Source organism: Canis lupus, chromosome 22 (assembly GCF_011100685.1).
Source record: "Canis lupus familiaris isolate Mischka breed German Shepherd chromosome 22, alternate assembly UU_Cfam_GSD_1.0, whole genome shotgun sequence".
NCBI classification, from domain to species: domain Eukaryota; kingdom Metazoa; phylum Chordata; class Mammalia; order Carnivora; family Canidae; genus Canis; species Canis lupus.
Window position 1 is genome coordinate 56443853 of NC_049243.1, and position 19066 is coordinate 56462918.

The 19066-nt window shown below is 39.6% G+C and overlaps 1 protein-coding gene across 2 annotated transcripts in view; it reads right to left on the minus strand.

Moving 5' to 3' along the window:
* Positions 1–19066, minus strand: part of FAM155A (family with sequence similarity 155 member A) — a 626592-nt gene that overhangs the window by 166586 nt on the left and 440940 nt on the right. The window lies entirely within an intron of this gene.

Consider the following 19066-nt stretch of genomic DNA (forward strand, 5'->3'; position numbering starts at 1 on the left):
ATCTTTCAAATTCCTATAAGCCCCTCTGATGCTAAGTTTCTAACAATGGGCTTGTGATTTCAAGGGCCCTGAAACCTCCTTTCGATCAGATCCATCTGGCCGTGTCACGATGCCTGCAATTTCTATTTTAGACACCCTTCCGGGTAAGACAGGCAATGCCTCTGTTGAAACAATAATAACTTGTCAGGGACATCTGACATGCCAGCCATGAACATCCCAGGCAAGCTTAAATATGAACTGTAATTTGCCTAAGCGCAGCCTTTTATTCTCACATTCCACAACTCTTTATTGAGTGCCTATTCCTTGAAAGGCACTATACTTAACCTCTAGACTAATGTCGGCCCTCTAGGAATTTAAAATTTAAGCAAAGAAGAAATACTTGAAATTACCACACTAAAATAAATCATATGATAAGCATTGTGAAAGACAGTCATAGGAAGAAACACGAATCAGGACAAATGCTTTCAGAGGTGGAGGAAATAATCAAGGAAGATCCTTGATTCTGTGAGACAATGGAAAACAATGTGTGGACATCCATCTATCGATGTTTTCCAAACGAGCCTGGAAGAGCACTAATCTGTGGTCAAATGTGGACATTTAATATCAGAGGCCAAGAGGAGCACTGGAGAAAATCTACCTGACATTGTTCAGCTCAGCATTTCTCAAACCTAGGCACCTACTAATGGAACTCACCCACTCTCAGTAACGCTCGTGACTAGAGTATGAAAGATGTCTGGATTGGACCCTAATTCCTCCACTACTAGTCTCTATTAACTCAATGAAGTCATTTAACCTTTCTGAGTCTTGATTTCCTACTTGTAAACCAAGGATAATAACGCATACTCTGTTTGATTCCTTTAGGATCATCAGTCCCTATAATTATCTGAGTGACATAATCATCGTATGAATAATGACACCTTCATATAAAGTGTACAGAACACCTAGGAGAAAACAAGATTCTTGGTAGGGGCTCAACAAGTGTGGGTTTTCCTGCTCTCTTCCTTGTATTCTTTAGTACAGAAGAATAAGGCAGAGGAGGAAAGTAACTTAGTAATGACTGTAAGTGAGCAGCAAATCCAAGACCAGCACCTGGTATTCGGGACAGCCAGACCACGGTTCTTGGGAAGGAGAACAGAGGATAATCGGTGATGTGGATTTCCAGCAGGGAAGCAGACCCCAGACCAGGCTGAAGGTCCAGAACCGACTGGATATGAGAAAAAGAATTTGAATCCCGATGTGTAGGAGTCTCAACTTGAGAGTCTCTTTAGGGACTTAATCAAGATTCCAGTGAGAGCTGGCATCCTGACCAAACCTGAATCACTTTGCACTTTGCACTCAATGCAGCTCCTACAGCTGCTGAAAGATGGGACCTCTACTGGGTCAGAACTCACTGGTCCAGTGACATTCCTAAACTGGACCAAATAAAAGAGGCTGTCCATATTCCCAGGGCTAACTCCTCTCCCTGTAACAGATATTCCTCATATCCGACCTTTCTAAGCATCAACCTGGTCTTTGAAACAGCCACAAGAGGGCAACACTATCATCTTGTTTTCCTTTCTTTTTCTTTTCTTCTCTCTCTCTCTCTCTCTTTTTTTTTTTTTTTTTTTGAACATGAAGATTTAGTCTGATTCACCACACAGAAGCACAGTTTCGATTCATAAAGGCCAAGGAAATCTGACTGAGTGAGCATGGTAAAAGGTTATCAGTCCAAACAACCTATTTAAGGCAGTTTCTATTCATTTAAAAATATTTATGAAAAATAGCACTTGAGGACTAAAGTTTTATTTTTATTTTTTTTAAGTTTGTATTTATTTATTCATGAGATCCACAGAGAAAGAGAGGCAGAGACACAGGCAGAGGGAAAAGCAGGCTCCCTGCAGGGAGTCCAATGTGGGATTCGATCCCGGGACTCCAGAATCATGCCCTAGCCGCTCAACCACTGAGCCACCCAGGCGTCCTGAGGATCAAAGTTTTAAACATCATACTTATTCTTGAAGATGGAGCATTGTTTTTCCTCTTATCACCTAAAAAACACAGTTAGGATGTTTTCCTCCCAATGGAAATTATTAAGTTATATTAAAATACTCACTTTTCCAACCTTTCCACTGTTTCTCTAACTAGCTGTTTCCCATGTTATTTTATGACAACTCACGTTCTTTTTTTTTCAGATTTTATTTATTTATTCATGAGAGACACAGAGAGAGAGAGGCAGAGACACAGGCAGAGGGAGAAGCGGGCCCAATGTGGGACCTGATTCCAGGACCCCAGGATCATGACCTGAGCAGATGCTCAAGCACTGAGGCCCCAGGTGCTCCTCCACGTTCTTAATAGTAAATTCTTCCCCACAGAATGTGCAGGTTCCACGGGGGGACAATCCAAGCAAAGGTGCATCCCTGGGAAGAGAACTGCTTCAGGTTGAGTGAAGCAGAAGGGTTTGCATAGGGAAACAAGAAGAACAGAGGACATTGGTGGATTTTGTAATATATGTTCTTTACAATGATAAAATAACAGTAATTAAGCAGCTTACACTTGAGAAAAGCACTCGGTAATCATCACGGAGTGGCTCACAGAAATACTGAATGAAACACTAAGAGTTACCCTGATCATTTGGACACAGAAGCTGGGCTTTACCCTAATCTCAGAAGATCAACGAAGAGAATTTGTTGTTTGTGTTTTTTTTTTCTAATTTATTCTCTCAGATAATTTGACTAACAATCTATTTTGATGAAATGAAAAAGGTCGCCTGATTATTTTTACGTAGGCTTGGCAAAGAGGTACACTTTTGTAACTGAAATGGCACCCTTCACTGAAGGGTAGAATATTTTTTAAAAATCACCTCTGGTAGTCTTTAACTATATGCATGATTCAATTCTGTTTTGTTTAGTTTTACAGGAAAAAAAGTGCAAATAAATATAATTGCATTAACTGATAGAATAAATGTAGTACATTTAACGTTTTAGCAATTATGATTCAAGAAATAAAAATGAGTTAACTATGCAAGTGGGATAGACTATAATATCTCATATGTGTGTGTTTAGCTTTCAAGTATGTGGTTTTAAAAATACAATCTTCTTGCTTAATCATATCCATTAAATATGCACAAGCTGCACTTGACATTTCTGTCTGACCAAGCCAAAGAAGATAAATTGGAAATTCTTTTTGTATTTTTCATGTTGTCAAAGAGTAAATCTGGAACGTGCTTGGTCACATTCTACAAAAATATTATTATGTATGAAAATTTATATTAAAGAATAAAAAAAAAAACAGGCACCTGGGTGGCTCAGTTGGTTAAGCATCTGCCTTTGGCTTAGGTCATGATCTCAGGATCTGGGATCAGGCTCCTTGTTCAGTGGAGAGTCTGCTTCTCCCTCTCCCACTGCCTCTCCCCCACCTGCTCATGTTCTCTCTCTCTCTCTCAAATAAATAAATAAATAAATAAAATCTTTAAAAAATCTAATTTAAAAAAAGAAAAAAAAAACACTCCAGAAAATATCTACCATGTAGGTAATTAGGAAATATCTTATCTTTGTGCTTTCTCCAATTTCAGGGATTGACTGCCTCATGTTGCATATTTCCCATCATCAATTGAGGAAAGGAATAGAACAATAGGAATAGAGCAAATTGATTTTGGCTTCAATTTTAAATTCTTAATAGTTTAATATTCTAATTTATTAAATCAATATAAGAACTCTATAAAGAAAAGAAAGAACAAAAAAAGTAGCTGCAAGTTGAGGAAAGGATAAACACAGAACATGATTCCCTTATCCTGATAAACATTCACAGCACACAGAAAAGAATGTTCTAGAGACAGCTTGGAAAGGATATATCAAACTGGGATAGGGAATGGACTTGGGAAAGTGGAGCCTGGGAGGAGAGCCAGGCTGTAGGATGATACCAGTGATCCTCCCCCGATGTTCACACACTCATGGACATCCCCACCTCTCATAGATGAACTTTCACTTTCTCTTCTCAATATTTTCTTGTTTTTTTTAAAGACAATTAGCATATATTCATATAAGCATCACAAAAGCAGCAACTTTGCCTACCTTGTCTATCTCTGTATTTCCATGCCTAGAAAAGTAGCTGGCACATAACAGGTTCTCAATAAATGTTTGTTGAATAAACTAAATGAGTAGTTGTTTCAGTTACAGTTGGACCCGTATGAAAACCAGAAGACCTTGCAAATATAATCAGCCACGTTCTGTCTTCAGGGGGTTGCTGAAGACTGTAATGTAACAGAGTCCACAAATTACATCCAATATTTTAAAAATACCTTAGCTCCTACCTACAATAAATACATCAAATGGTTCAAAACCCCTAGGAAAGAGAGTCCTCTTACCAATGATAGGTCTGTAACCCACACCTGCCACATTAGAAAGGAGGATAAAAAGTCACCCACTTTATCACATATGTTCTAGACACAAATGGAGAGAATTGCACAACCAGGAGCATTGATTGCACTGCAAACCCATGGTCACTGACCTCAGCCAGTGTTAAACACCTGGCCATTGTTCTGTGTTTCTCTTGTCAACTCCCTCCTGTTCAGCACAGTGAGAGCCTCCTTCCTCTCCCAGACACTTAATACCAACCAGTGTCTCTGTTTCCCTCCCAGACAATTAAATCATTTTGCCTCCTATTAGCAAAGAAGACAAAAACTGTAGAAAGCAATTCACACCTGGGCAGTAGCCCATGCATTGTCTTTCCCCAATCTGATGGGAGAGGAGCCTTGCCTTAGGGCCTCCTTAGGACAAGGGGCTTATCAGAAACCAGAGCTGGGACTTTTACTGGTGGTCAGATATGTCCCTCCTCCTGAGGAAGGCTTAGAGGAACTCAGGAGCCTTGGCGGATGCGCAAGTGACAGGTACAAGGGCGAAAAAGAAACACCTCCACGTCTGGCACTTGAAAGCGGCACAGTAGCCAGGTCTGCTCCTGAGTCAAAACATCACCCAGCCTTGTGCCTGCATCCCCAAAGGGGATGGTGGAGACTGAACACATGCACTTTGCTTCTTCACTCGACAGGGATCTTCTCGGGGGTCATAGAAATAAAAGGAATTCCAGGGGTTCATGCAGACAAGGAGGAGCCGGGAAAATTGGCAGGGTCTCTCCCCTGACTCAGGGCCCTGGTATAAAATGCCCTGAGAGATAGGTTTCTGTTTATTTTCAAAATAGTCCAGCATATTGGACTAATTTTCCAACAGCAATACATAAATCACTTGTAACTCCAACTTTGAGGACTGGGGGCAGCAAATGGACACAATGTATGCATGTTCACATTCCTTCCCCAAAACAGCTTTTCTTCTCTCTAAGCTGTTCTAGTTTTTATCAGATGTGATTTCTTCACTTAAAATCTGTCTCCTCACTCTTCCTGCTTGTCTTTTGTGGCCACCTCCAAATTTAACCAGAGTGGGAATTCAAAACACAATTACGCTCTAAATTCTGGGCTGCCATGCACAGGAGTTGCCTGCAAGATCAAAGGTACACCAGTTTTTGTTTTACCTTCTCTGTGATGCTGGAGACAATGACAAAGACAACTTTTTCCCCAAGAGTAAACCAAAAGGTTCTCACAGATTTGTATTGGATTTGTATACTTGAGATATAGAAGGATGAATAGTAATTATTATTATGTATCTGCTCCTTAGCAGGTTAAAAAACTGCAGATGCATTATGTATATATAATGTATATATGAGTATATACATATATATGTATTTGTGACAGGGCCAATTTTTATATGTTCAGATTAAACATGTGGGGACACATCTCACCAAGTGCTTTTGAACACTGTGAAATAAAATCCATTTCTAAACTTATCCTGAGAATAAAACTTCTGTGAGGATTGTGACACTTTTTCTAGCCATAAGCGTTATGAGAAATTAGCACAAATTCTGGTTCAGAGTGATAAAACATTGAGTTGAGAATTTAGAAAGCTGGAAACTCACTTGAATTATTGTCAGTGCTATTGTTGAAAAATATAGGTAAGAACAGAACAAAAAATTCATAATTAACCTTATAAGAAATCTTAGGTAACAAGATTTTTCCCCCGATTTTTAATATTGCTGAAAAATAAGATAGAGAGGGATTGAGTCTTTTATTATTATTATTTTTTTAAATTCAGGTTCTTTGAAGAAAAACAAATGATATATTGATTATCTTGAAACATGGGGAAATGAAATCAGGACTTATTATTTTAAATGAAAAATGAAATTAAGATCACATTAATTTAGGATGCTTTTATTCTGTGTAGTTTTTGGCCAAAGTAATGATCACCACTGTGGGTTGATAAGTCACAGCTAATACAACTTGGTATTGTATCATGAAAGAGTAATTGCTTTGCTAGGTAACTCACAGGGCCTCTTCTAAAGAGAAATTATTTTATCTCTATAGACCACCTTGTCTGTTAAAAATTACTTTAAATAGAGTTGGAAGGTACACAGCTCAAAAAAATCACTTTATGTTCTGTTCAGTGATAACCCAGAAATAACCATAGTAGTAGGCTGTTAATTAATTATAGCTTCTCTTATCACCAAGGAAACGGACAAAAACAAATCACAATGACTTCAAAAGTCCTAGTCCCAACCCAGACCTGATTTGGTTATTGCTATAGTAACTCTCCATTAGTTGCTCAAAACAGTCTAGGATTTCTATGTTTGTACAAAGCAGAAAGGATAATTTGCTGATATAATGTTTTCCCACTCGGAATAGGCTTCGGAGTGCCTGGAGCGCTCTATGAACGGCAGGTGAAGGGGAGATGCAGCAGAGGCAGTGATGCTCTGTACCCACATGGGGACCATGGGGAGTGCCCGCCCTCCTTAGAGGGTGTCCCCACTGCCAGCGCAGCCTCGTCACTGTCACCCTGGACTCGCAGGAACCTACCTAGAGAATTCTCTCTCCTCTTCCGCCCACTGCACCCAAGGAACCTCCCCCTCTGATTAACTGCGCCCCATTCTGAGCACTTTATTTGACACCTGCTCAGAACTAATTAGACCTTCAGACCAATGATAGGCCCTAAGACAACCTATCACCCGTGAGAGAGGAATGATGGACTGAAGAGAACATATGTGCTTTATACTCAAGGCTGAAATGTAGTCTTTATGTTTAATCAGTAGGACATGTGGATGCCCCAAATGCCAAGCCAGAGGTGAATAAATGCTCTATTCTAAAAACCACACTTACCTCTGCATTTAATATAGACCCCTTTTAAGTTTCAAGAAAACAAAGTTACACATGTGCCAAGAATTTGTGTGTGGGTGTGTGTGTGTGTGTGTGTGTGCGGCAGATACGGCCCTCTCTCCCCTCTATGGTACTGAGAAAGGAACAGATTATTCTATAATTACTATATCAATACATCAAGTACTCATTTGTTATTTCTTTATATGTGGCATTTCTGGGTTGTTCATGGAATATATCTACTAAAATACATGTTTTAAAAAAGCATTAGTATTTTTAATGTTCCAGTTCTGCAATTTAAATCAACATAGGCTGAAAAATTCTAACTTTCCCAGCCTTTAGTAGATTTTTGCATACTGGAAAACTTGTTTCTTTTATAGTTGTATTATCTTAACTCTGTTTATTTACTTATATAATAGTGATTACAAAAACCAAAACAACATAAAGCTTCACAAACAAATCATCTTAAAAAAAATCTTAGGAAGTTTGACTTGATAGCCTTAACCAATGAAACTTAAAACTTGAGTGGATATTTACATGGAAGGGAGACATGTAAGTATTAATTCAAGGCAGTTCTGGAACATCAAATAGGATGTGAAGTTCCTCCCACATCCTTTTCAGTACAAGAACATGGGTTGTTATTTTGTTGAGGGAGTATTTTCCAGAAACAAAAAAAACAGAGAATATTCCATCTCTGAGGAAAATAGAAAAGTTTTGTCAAAAGATGGAGATTAAAAAGTGGATACATGTTAGTAGTACTGGATTAATCCTATTTCATCATACACATATTTTAATATTTTTTGAGAGAAAGAGAGTGTGTGTGAGAGAGAGCATGAGCAGGAGGAAAGGCAGAGGAAGAGGGAGAGAGAGAAGCAGACTCCCCGCTGAGCAGGAATCCCTACACAGGGCAAGATCCCAGGACCCTGGGATCATACCTGAGCCAAAGGCAGATGCTTAACTGACTGAGTCACCGAAGAGCCCCAATTATACACATATTTTAAGAAGGTTTTATTATAGATGGAAATGAGGCTTGAAGAAGAAAAAGAAGAAGGAGAAAGGGAATCTCAGCCCCTTCTGCCTCTCCATGACCAAGTTCTGAGCAGAAAGGCTGGAGTGAGAGATGCTGAGGACTCCTGAATAGTTTAGGGGGATCTGAGAGTAGGAGATTTTCATAGGTTGTTTCTCAACCAAGTTCCTGCTGATGCACGGGATCCAACAGGCACAGGACAGCAGGAGGGGTCTTGCCTCTCTTCCTAAAGCTTAGTTCCCTCTGGTCCCTATGCTTCCAGCCTGCAGGAATATCCATCAGCCATCTCTGAAGCATGAGTGCCACTTCGATTCCCATCCTTGAACTCTCCCCCAAATCCGTTGCTGCTATTTGAACTGTACCCCCAACTTCACCTCCACTCCCCACCACTGGCTACTGTTCCTTCCCTAGCACTTCCTCTCTCAGAAAACGGCATCACCACTCACAGTATGACACAGGTGAGAAACCACAGGGCTCATCCATGATTTTTCTCTTCTACTTCGCACTGACTCCATTAACAAAGTTTTCTGACTTCTCATAGTGGTACCAGCCTAGCTCATGCCACCATCCTCCCTTGCTGAGCTTCTGCAATTGCCTCCTCATCCACTTCCTTGTGTCTACCCTTCCCATCTAGAGTGTCTTCTGCCCGAAGCAGTCCCAGTGACCCATCCAAAATTTTCCTTAATCAGATCATGTTACACTTCATCCCAATACCCTCCAATGGCTTACCCTGCATTCAGAATGAGGTGCAACCTCCTTCTCAAAGATTGCAAGCCTCTAATAATCTAGACCCTGATTCCTCAACAACCAATTTATCTCTGCCTTGCTGAGTCCCCAGTAGTCACATTGGTCTTCCTGTTGGATTTCAAACATTCCAAATGATTCCTTCCTTTCTCAAGGCTATTGCCCATTCTTCTTACCACCTAAAGTTATCTCTACATTTAGATCTTTATGCAAATGTCAGTTCCTCAAAGAGCTCATCTTTGACCACTCTTCTTAGAATGGCCTCTCCCTCTTCACATTCAACTTCTTATTTACTTACCCATTTCTTTATATCATAGTGCTCATCAATCCTGAAATTACATTGAATATTTATTGTCTACCTCTCCTATGGAGATATACCTTCTCTAAGGCAGAAATTTTCCTTTTTTTTTTTTTCCAAGTTAAATACTTAGCATTTAAAACAGTGCCTAGAACAAAGTAGAGTGCCATAAATAGCTGTTGGGCAAATGAACGAAAACAAAATAATGATATGCTGCCTCTAGGCATGTGCAGAGCCTCCAATCCTCCTCCCAACAAAGGAAACATTTTCCATCTGGCCAATCACTGCTTACGATGGAAAAATAAATCAGAAGACTATGCAAATAGTTCATCTAATTCAGAGCCTATCTGAATTCTTATAAATTTTAAAAATGGAACTCTATCAAATGAATTACACAAGTGGAATTTTATAACAATTTGAAAAAATAATTTAATGAATACAACTATAATTTATCAATTGCATTTATATGTTTTGCTAAAAGATGGGTAAATTCATGAGAGTTATGAAGCAGTAATGCCCAATACTACTTCATGCCACTAAAATACATGCATTTAATAATTTTAATATTGTCACTTTCTATAATTTGCAATGAATGGGTTATAATCTTCTGTTCTTGAGAAAATTAGCTAAGGACATAGGAAGTGAGATATCCATTAGATATGTTGGGTAAACTCAGAACTATTGGTCTATTCGGTTGACCATTGCTTTAAAAGGTTTTTAGGCTACATGTTCCTAGAAAAAGGAAGGGGACCATGAATTTGAAATATGATGTTCACTAAAAATGTTCAAATTTATAACATTTTATGTATGAAAGTATGAAACCATCATAAAATGATCTAGTTTATATAGACATGGTGGTATACACATGATATGTACACAGCTTATGCATGGTACATGTATATAGTGATCTATAAATGATGACTTAAAAGTAAAAATCATATTTGCATAGTTGTATTAACAACCCAGCACAATAAGAGGAGTTTGGCCAAATATTCTTATTGTCTTAGTCCGTTTAGGCTATTCTAACACAATACTATAAACTGGGTGGCTTATAAACAACAGAAATTTATTTCTCAATGTTCTAAAGGCTGGAGAGTCCAAGACCAAGGCACAGGGAGATTTGGGGTCTGTTTCTCTTCCTGGTTCATAGTTCTTCCTTGTTGTCCTCACATGGTGGAAGGAGTGAGGGAGCTCTGTGGGATCTCTTTCATGAGAACTAATCCCATTTGTGAAGTCCCCACCCTCATGACTTAAGTACCTCCCAAAGGCCCCACCTCCTGATACCATCGCTTTGGGGTTTAGATGTCAACATATAAATTTTTAGGAGTCATAATGTATGATTTGGAATCCTACAACCTTATCTTTCTTCATGTGTTTTACTTCTTAACTTTTTATAGTCCTAATTTTGAAATAATTTTAGCCTTACAGAAGAGTTGCCAAAACAGTTCCAAGAATTCCAATATAGCCTTCACCCAGCTTCTCCTAATATCATTGTCTTACATAATCATGGTTTAATTATCAGACCTAAGAAATTAACATCAGTGTAATGCTATTAACTAAACAATAATCCTTCTTCTACCACTAGTGTCTTTGTTATGTCAGGAAGGGATTCAAGACCTCGCAACGTTTTAATTGTCCCACCTCCCAAGTATCCTGTGATCTGAGACCGTTCTTCTGCCCTTCCTTGTCTTCACGACCCTGACACTTTCGAGCATACCGGTCAGTGGTTTAGTAGAGCGTCCCTCAGTTTGCCGGTGGACACTAAGCACAGTATCAGCTGATTTTGAGTTCAGTGTCTTCTCTCCGACCTGTTCTCCGACGTGGTTCATCAGCTTGTGGCTACATGGCTTGTGATAGCTCTATATTAGGGAATAAACATGGATGTGGAGCAGGTGGCACAGAGCAGGTACATGAAGAAATGATTGCCAGATTCTCAGAGGCAGCAGCCCTAGCTCTCCCAGCTTTAGCTGCCAGTGACAGATGAAAGGCGACACCAGGATGGACACACGGCACATCTCAACTCTTTGCAGGGCTTCCTCAGTCTCTAAATCATGAAGCTCCATCGCTGGGTTCATTTTGAACATTTTGTGATTTCATTAAACGATAAAGATTTCTTGCAGCACAAGTCTGCAAGATGTCTACAGCTCCAAAATAATAACAGCAATTGTTGAGGGTATTATGTGATCCCTGCTACTTAACACACAGCTTTAGGAATAAAATGGCAAAAATCATTTGGTGACCCTCTTCTCCATCTGGTGGTGTTCTACTAACCTGGTTAGGATTTGACATGCTTACTCAATTTACATAAGCCTCCATAGCTGTGTATATAGTCATTCTGCATATTGGACATTTCAGATTCATTTACATTTGATCTCCTTTTCTCTTAATTCTAAAACTATCAAATTTTGAAGTTCAACATGTTCCAAGATCTACACTTTTCAGAAAAAAAGTTCTCAATTTCTTTGTGCATAATAATCAATGTTTATCTCCTTATCATGTTTAAAAATATTTTGTGGGGATAACAATCAGATTTTGGGAATAAAATTTCTATTCCCATGCACTAAAGAAACCGTTTGCCTGACCACATTTGCTCTTTTTTTTCCTGAGGCAATAATAAATCCATGGTATTTAAGTGTAGTCAAGTTTAAGAAATGGGGAAAAAAAGCTTGTGAAAAATGAGTAATTTGTAAAATCAGGAACTAATTCTAAAAGTTACAAATACAGGGGCTGGCTGGTTAGTCAGTGGAGCATGAGACTCTTGATCTTAAAGTTGTGAGTTTGAGCCCCACTTTTGGGTGTAGAGATTTCTTAAAAAATATAAAATCTTTAAAAAATAAAAATAAAAATTACAAATAAATTATTTATCTATGTGAAAGACAATTTGGTTGGCTCATTTTTAATGCACACTCAGTGCAGTTAGGTTAGGTATTATTGCCTTATAAATTCAAGTTAAACACAATTTAACAATTAAAAACTCTGGGCTTTATAATTCGTTTTTAAAAGCACTGTTTTAAACCAGATGCATCTATATCTCAAATGTTGGTGTGCCTCTAGAGAAGACTAGATTTGGCCTCTTGTCTTACTTTTTAGGAAATCTAGGCATTTAGTGCCAGAGCCACTAAACAATTATATTTTTTAAGAAGCAGGGTACTCTTCTGAAATTTTATTTGGAGTGGGAGCAATTTGTTATTTCTTTCTCTATAATTTATATAATTTATATCCCTTTATAGTGACTGATTTGGAATAATAATTCTTCCCAAATTAGAGGTAAATCCATTATAATTTAAATAAGTGAAATCAAGCAAGGCTTCTTTTTCAATCAGATGTAAGATACTATATGAACCTTTATTTATGAGTATCGTCTATTGATTATTTCCAATCAACTTCCCTCCTTATGAGGTGATTTTATGAACAACACAACCCGCTGAATCAGAGCCATGAAATAAAAGGTTAATAAACATGTCTTTATCTACATGATTAAAAAATGAAAATAAGCCACACAAATACAGAATTTCATATGGAAGCTTTGTTACTGTTTCTTTATAAGGCATGATGCAACACCTAGTTTACTTCCCAATGGTTCTGCCTTTAGGATTGGGATTCAGGCTGCCTGGGTCTGAATCTCAGCCCCACACACCACTGTGGGACTTCAGGCAAGAAAAGTATTCCCTGTAAATCTGCTTCTCCATCTGTAGAAAGCAGATGATAATATCCATACCTACCTTATATGGTTATAAAAATTAAATTATATAATCAGAGTAAAGTGGTTAACATAGTTCTGGCACATAGTAAGAAGTAATTAAATGTTAGCTATTATTCCCAACCTTGTTATTTAGAAATCTCTGAAGTTAACACAAAGAATCGCTCATTTTTTTTGTATGCTTAGTCGAAAAAAAAGATAAGTCTCTCCCCTTCCCTTGTTTTCTTTTTCTTTTTTAAATCAAGAGTTCCTTTATTTAACTCAAAATATGTCAATGATGAGGAGAGGTGAAACAAACGTTTTTAAGTTCTTGGAAATTAATTGCACTGATAGTATCTTAAAATAACAGGTTTCCTGCTACTTGGAGGACAAGATTCCATTTTGTTCAATAGTTTGCTATCTGTGTATGGCAATTCTTAGAAAACAATGTTAAAGGAGAAAATTCCATATTTCCACATTCTAGTTTCATTGACAGAAAATGCTATTTCATCAAGCAGTTTTTAATTTTGTTCTCAATCATTAATGATATGATATTTAGGTTGAACAAAAATGACCTTTCTTTAAAAAAAAAAGAGAGATTTTATTTATTTATTCATGAGAGACACAGAGAGAGAGAGAGAGGCAGAGACACAGGCAGAGAGAGAAGAAGGCTCCATGCAGGGAGCCCGACACAGAACTAGATTCCTGGTCTCCAGGATCACACCCTAGGCCAGAGGCAGGCGCCAAACCACTGGGTGTCCCCCCACTTTTTTTCCTTTTTTTTCTTTTTAAGATTTTATTTATTCTGAGAGACACAGAGAGAGACAGGCAGAGACACAGGCAAAGGCAGAAGCAGGCTGTATGTAGGGAGCCCGACGTGGGATTCAATCCCAAGTCTCCAGGATCACGCCCCAGGCCAAAGGTGGCGCTAAACCACTGAACCACCCAGGCTGCCCCAAATGACCTTTCTTAAATCAATCCAGATACGATATGAAAAAATAATACCTCTTGGAATAGGAACAGTCCATCAGCTCAAAACTGTGGATAACATGGGTCCCACATATAGATACAAATGCCTTTGGTTTTGTCAAAACCAGATAGATACTTTCCTTTTTTTTTTTTTTTTTTCAGTTTTGAAATAGGGAAAAACTTTCACCTTTAAAGGACATAAAATCACACTTCTCATAAACACTATTGGACAAGAGATTGTTATTCCTTTGCATGTCTTCTCAGGAAGAACATGCTTAGTAAGCTTGGCATTGAGGCTGGCTGGTAAATAGCAGGTCAAATATAGGTATCTTCACTCAAAATATATTTTCTTCAAAACTGAGTTAATGTGATGTTTAGGATTTTTACAAAACAAAGTGTATAAAAGTGCTATTTATAGACAAAGTCTCCTTGATTGGTTTTCTATAAAGTCAAATTGATACCCTGATTCATGTGGAGCCACTTCTCCATTATGGGATATGATTGTGTGTGCGATATCTCCTCCTCAGTTTGTGAGCAATTTGCTCTCTACCATCTGGGCTTTTGCACAATTCCTTACACTACTTGAAAAGTCCTTCTGTAATCCTCTCCCGTAGTCCATCCATGCTTCTGTAACCAAGGACCACAGATTGGGTGGCTTAGGAGCAACAGAAATTATTTCTCACAGTCGTGGAGGCTGCAAGTCCTGGCTAGGTTGCAGGCACCGAGGGTCTCCTGAGAGCCCTCTTCCTGGTTGAGGATGACAACATCACAGGGTGACCCTCTGCAGGCAGAAGGGGGAGGGAGCTCTCCAAGGTACCCTTTGTGAGGTACCTAATCCCTTTCACAGGGGCTCCACCCTGAAGATCAAACCTCCTTTCCTCCTAAGGCCTTCACGTTTGGGGCTAGGGTTTCACATCTGGATATGGACGACACACACATTCGGTCCGTGGCACTCTCCGAGCTCTTCCTTTCCTATGTTGTCACCGAACTGTCACCTGCTCTGAGAAGATTTTCCTGAATCTCTAATTTTCTCTTGATTTTAAGACCTATACTTAGTCTCTGACTTGGTTTCATGGTAGCTAACTGAGATGGGATCTTTGACAATCATGTGGATTCTGTAAAGGAAAGGAAATGGCTTGATGACCTCAGATTTTTAATATTCTCTCTTTTTTTTTAAAGATTTTATTAACTTATGAGAGAGAGAGGCAGAGAGACAGAGAATGAGGGGGGAGTGGCAGAGGGAGATGCTGACTCTCCACTGAGCAGGGAGGGAGCCAGAAATGGGACTTGATCTGGGGACGGGAGATCATGAACTGAGCCAAAGGCAGACTCTTAACTGACTGAGCCACCCAGCCGCCCAGATTTTTAATATTCTAAGGACATCCTGGTGACTCTTGCAGATAAGTCCACAAATTTTTCACAGGCTACTCCCTAGAGGAACCTGAGATTATTCTACTCAAGTGCTGTCACTTGCGCCTTGGAAAGCACTTAGTTTCCACACAGCAAGCGTAGAGGTCAAAGGGAAGTAGTGTAAGGTGACAGATGTCCCAGGGAAGGGATAAGAACAAAGTTATCTTTTAAGTCAAAGTGACACATTAAACAGAGAATTGCAAATAGTCTCTTCATGTAGTAGCTGGCACCACGGACCAGTAGGTGATACATTGATCTGCTCAGTCCATGCATTAGATAAGCCCCCCCCCCGCCCCCAAGAGAAAACCACTTGACCTCCTGCATCTGTAGCTGCTGCACACAAGGGCGACAACGACGGAGGGATGCATCCCTGGGTAGGCCAAATAAAATGCTTCTTTTATATGCCATTCTGGCCATTTCAAATATCTTCGAGACTTGGGAGAAATCTAACAGAAATTAAGTGATTTTTCTGGAAGTGATCCAAATGTAAACTTTGAAAACTCAGACATTTCGGAAATCTGCATTACTCCTTGTATGAATTGATTCGTCTCGTTCTGTGACCGCAGGCGGGATGATGTTTGACACAGAGTTTCCCTCCCAGGTTCAGCCCCCTTCCCCTACTCCAGACACAAGTGAGCAGCAGGTTCTTCCCTGCCTCCAAGAGCTCCAGTCTCCCGAACAAGACATGATTTATCTTCACACCTTTAATGGGCTACTGTCAACCCCGACTGATTGGGGTTTGCCACTCTCCTGTCTACTGCTGCCGTGTTCCATCAAAAGCACACCGCCAGATTAAAAGGGAGTTTTCTGGGACTCTACAGACAATCTGCTCAGTGTCAGGAAAATGAGCCCCACATCCCCCCCTCCCCCACTCCACGGGCGATACAATTTCCAAGATCAATTCTGATCTGAGGTGAGATTTATGTAATCATGGTGTCAGAGGAGGCCAAGCCTTCCCCCCAAACTCACTGAAGTGGAGACTCAGAATGTGTGCAGGAGGGAAGGTGCCAAATTTGTAAGTCTGTGATGGTAACAATTGGTTAGGCAGCAGCCCAAATTTTGCATAAAGTTGGCTGAAGTTCATAGGTATTTGCATTTTTAAGCTAAGTCATTCCTCAGCATGATTAAAACAGAAGTCTTGGTGCCCTTAACCTGCAGTGGAAGTACCATCACTGACCCTCTCCCCCTGGCCATTCTCTCTTTCTCTGCTTGCTTCATCGGAACCCATTTGGAAAGCATTTGGTGCACAAGGACTGAACAGCACCCCCAGCCCTGCCCCACCACACACTTCCTTTCTATATCCTCTCCCTTCTGTTAATGATAATACAGAAGCAACACCAAACCCCATTCTCACCCACTGACTCTGAGAAATAAACAGGTTGCTATCTTTGGTCTAGTTATTAAAGGATCAGAGGTATAATGTAATGCTCCCTATATTCCTCTTACAGCACTTAATCATTCATAACTATAGATCACCTGAAATCCACTCAACACAGATATTTTTTAGCTATGATCTGAAGCAAGAGAAAAACTGTCATATATATTTTATTACCCTGGATGTGTCCACTGGACAGGTACCGAGATACAAAAGCTTAAATACCTTTATTTCTCAAAAGTTCTCTGCTAAAAGCTCTATTCCCAAGTACTTTGCAAACTGTAAAGCTTCAGGGGGGAACAAGTAGCTATGCTCACGCATAACTCTGTTATGTTCTCATCCATATGTCTGTCCTAACATAACCTCTTTTTGAATACTTAAGAAATTGGAAAAAAAAGGCCCTATAATCTGAGAAAGTAAGCATCTCCTAATAAACAAGACCTCAGTGTCATGCAAAACAAAGCAGGTATCATTTGACACAAGATTTTACAACCTAAGGGAGAAAGTCTTGCCCTGGATAGAGACACTGCAGGCTGGACACTTAACTCCTTTTAAATAAAATGCACTCCATCAAGTAAAATATATTAAGAAGGAATGGTGCCTGCTTCTCTACACCTTCATCTCAGCACACACAGAATGTGAGGAAAAGAAAGAGGCATAGCATCAGAGCCTGTAAGCTGCTGAAATCCAGGAGGCCCCCATGCAAGGGGAGGAAGGTCATTACAATCTATAAGAGAAGATCTCCAGGGGCACCTGGGTGGCTCAGTAGGTTAAACATCTGCCTTCAACTCAGGTCATGATCCTAGGATCTTGGGATTGAGCCCTGCATCGGGCTCCCTACTTAGCAGTAAGCCTGCTTTTCTCTCTGCCTCCACCCTTATGCTCTCTCTCTCTGTCTCTCTCTGTCTCTCTCAAATAAATAAATAAAATTTAAAAAAAAGAAGACATCTCCAGAACAGTCATGCAACAAGAAATGAAAGAATATACCACATATTATATTAAACATTTCTTGTTAATTCTTCTTTAAACTCCTTACAACCATAAATATCTTTAAAATATTGCAGCTCTCATGACACAAGAACATGTCAGCATAATGTAATTCTCTAGCTTCAGGGACTGATCTGGTCCTAGAGCTGTGTCTTTGCCCAATGGGCCACCCCCTCCGCTACCGTGGCTATTCAGGCTTCCCCTGATCCTTGACTTTCAGACACAATGAAGCTGCTGGGAGGTGTGACAATGTTTGTAACTTACCACATCACAAGGTTGCTCCCTCTGCAGACAGCCACACTCCAGGTCCCTCTCCAAAATATCTATCACCTTCTCACATACTGTTATGGGTTGAGGTCTGTTGCCACATCAAGAAAGATAGTGGTAGAGTCCCAACCCCTAGACCTCAGAATGTAACCTTATTTAAAGACAAAGTCTTTACAGAGGTAATCAAGTTAAAACGAGGTGTTTTGGTGGGTCCCAACATGATATGGTTGGTGTCCTTATTTGTTAAAACAGGGAAATTCGGACACAGGCATAGAAGGAAGACAATGGAGAGATCTAGGGAGAAGATCGTCATGTACAAGCCTAGGAGAGAAGCCTGGAACAGATTCTCATGGCCACAGACAGAACCAATCCTGCTGACACCTGGATTTCAGACTTTACCCTTCAAGACTGAGACTAAATTTCTACTCTTAGAGCCATCCTGATTGTCGTAATTTCTTGCGGTAGCGCTAGAAAATGAGCACATACTATCTAATTTATATAGCTATTTATGACTTCATGATTTATGGCGTGCCTGTCCTGCAAATACGCTAACATGTAAGTTCATGACGGCAAGATTTTGCCTGATTTGTTCATGATAATTTGATGTTTGTAGCTGCTGAATGCAGTGCCTGGCAGTCAGCTCTGTTCAATTAACACTTACTGAATAAGTGAATTATTTCAAGGGTCAGAATTTATATTTACTTATTTATTTTTAAAGATTTTATTTATTTATTTGACAGAGAGTGCACAAGCAGAGGGAGCGGCAGAGGGAGAAGGAGAAGCAGACTCCTCCTCGCTGAGCAGGGACCCCGATGTGGGGCTGGATCCCAGAACCCTGGGATTATGACTTGAGCCCAAGGGAGGTGTTTCACCCACTGAGCCACCCAGGCGCCTCCAAGGGTCAGAATTTATAATATTCATATGTAATTTGCTGTGAGAGTTGGAGCTAGAAACTAAAGAAAAGAAGGTAGATTTAATGGCCCAATTATTAGTTAATATTGTCCCTCAATGTAACTTGTCAGATGCTGAAACATGAAAATAAGACTCGTGGGTTTGAATTTTTTTTAATTATATCTCGACTTATCTCACAATTTCTAGGTGAAATTCATGGTTGGCTATTTGCTTTTGAACAGAAACTTAATTTG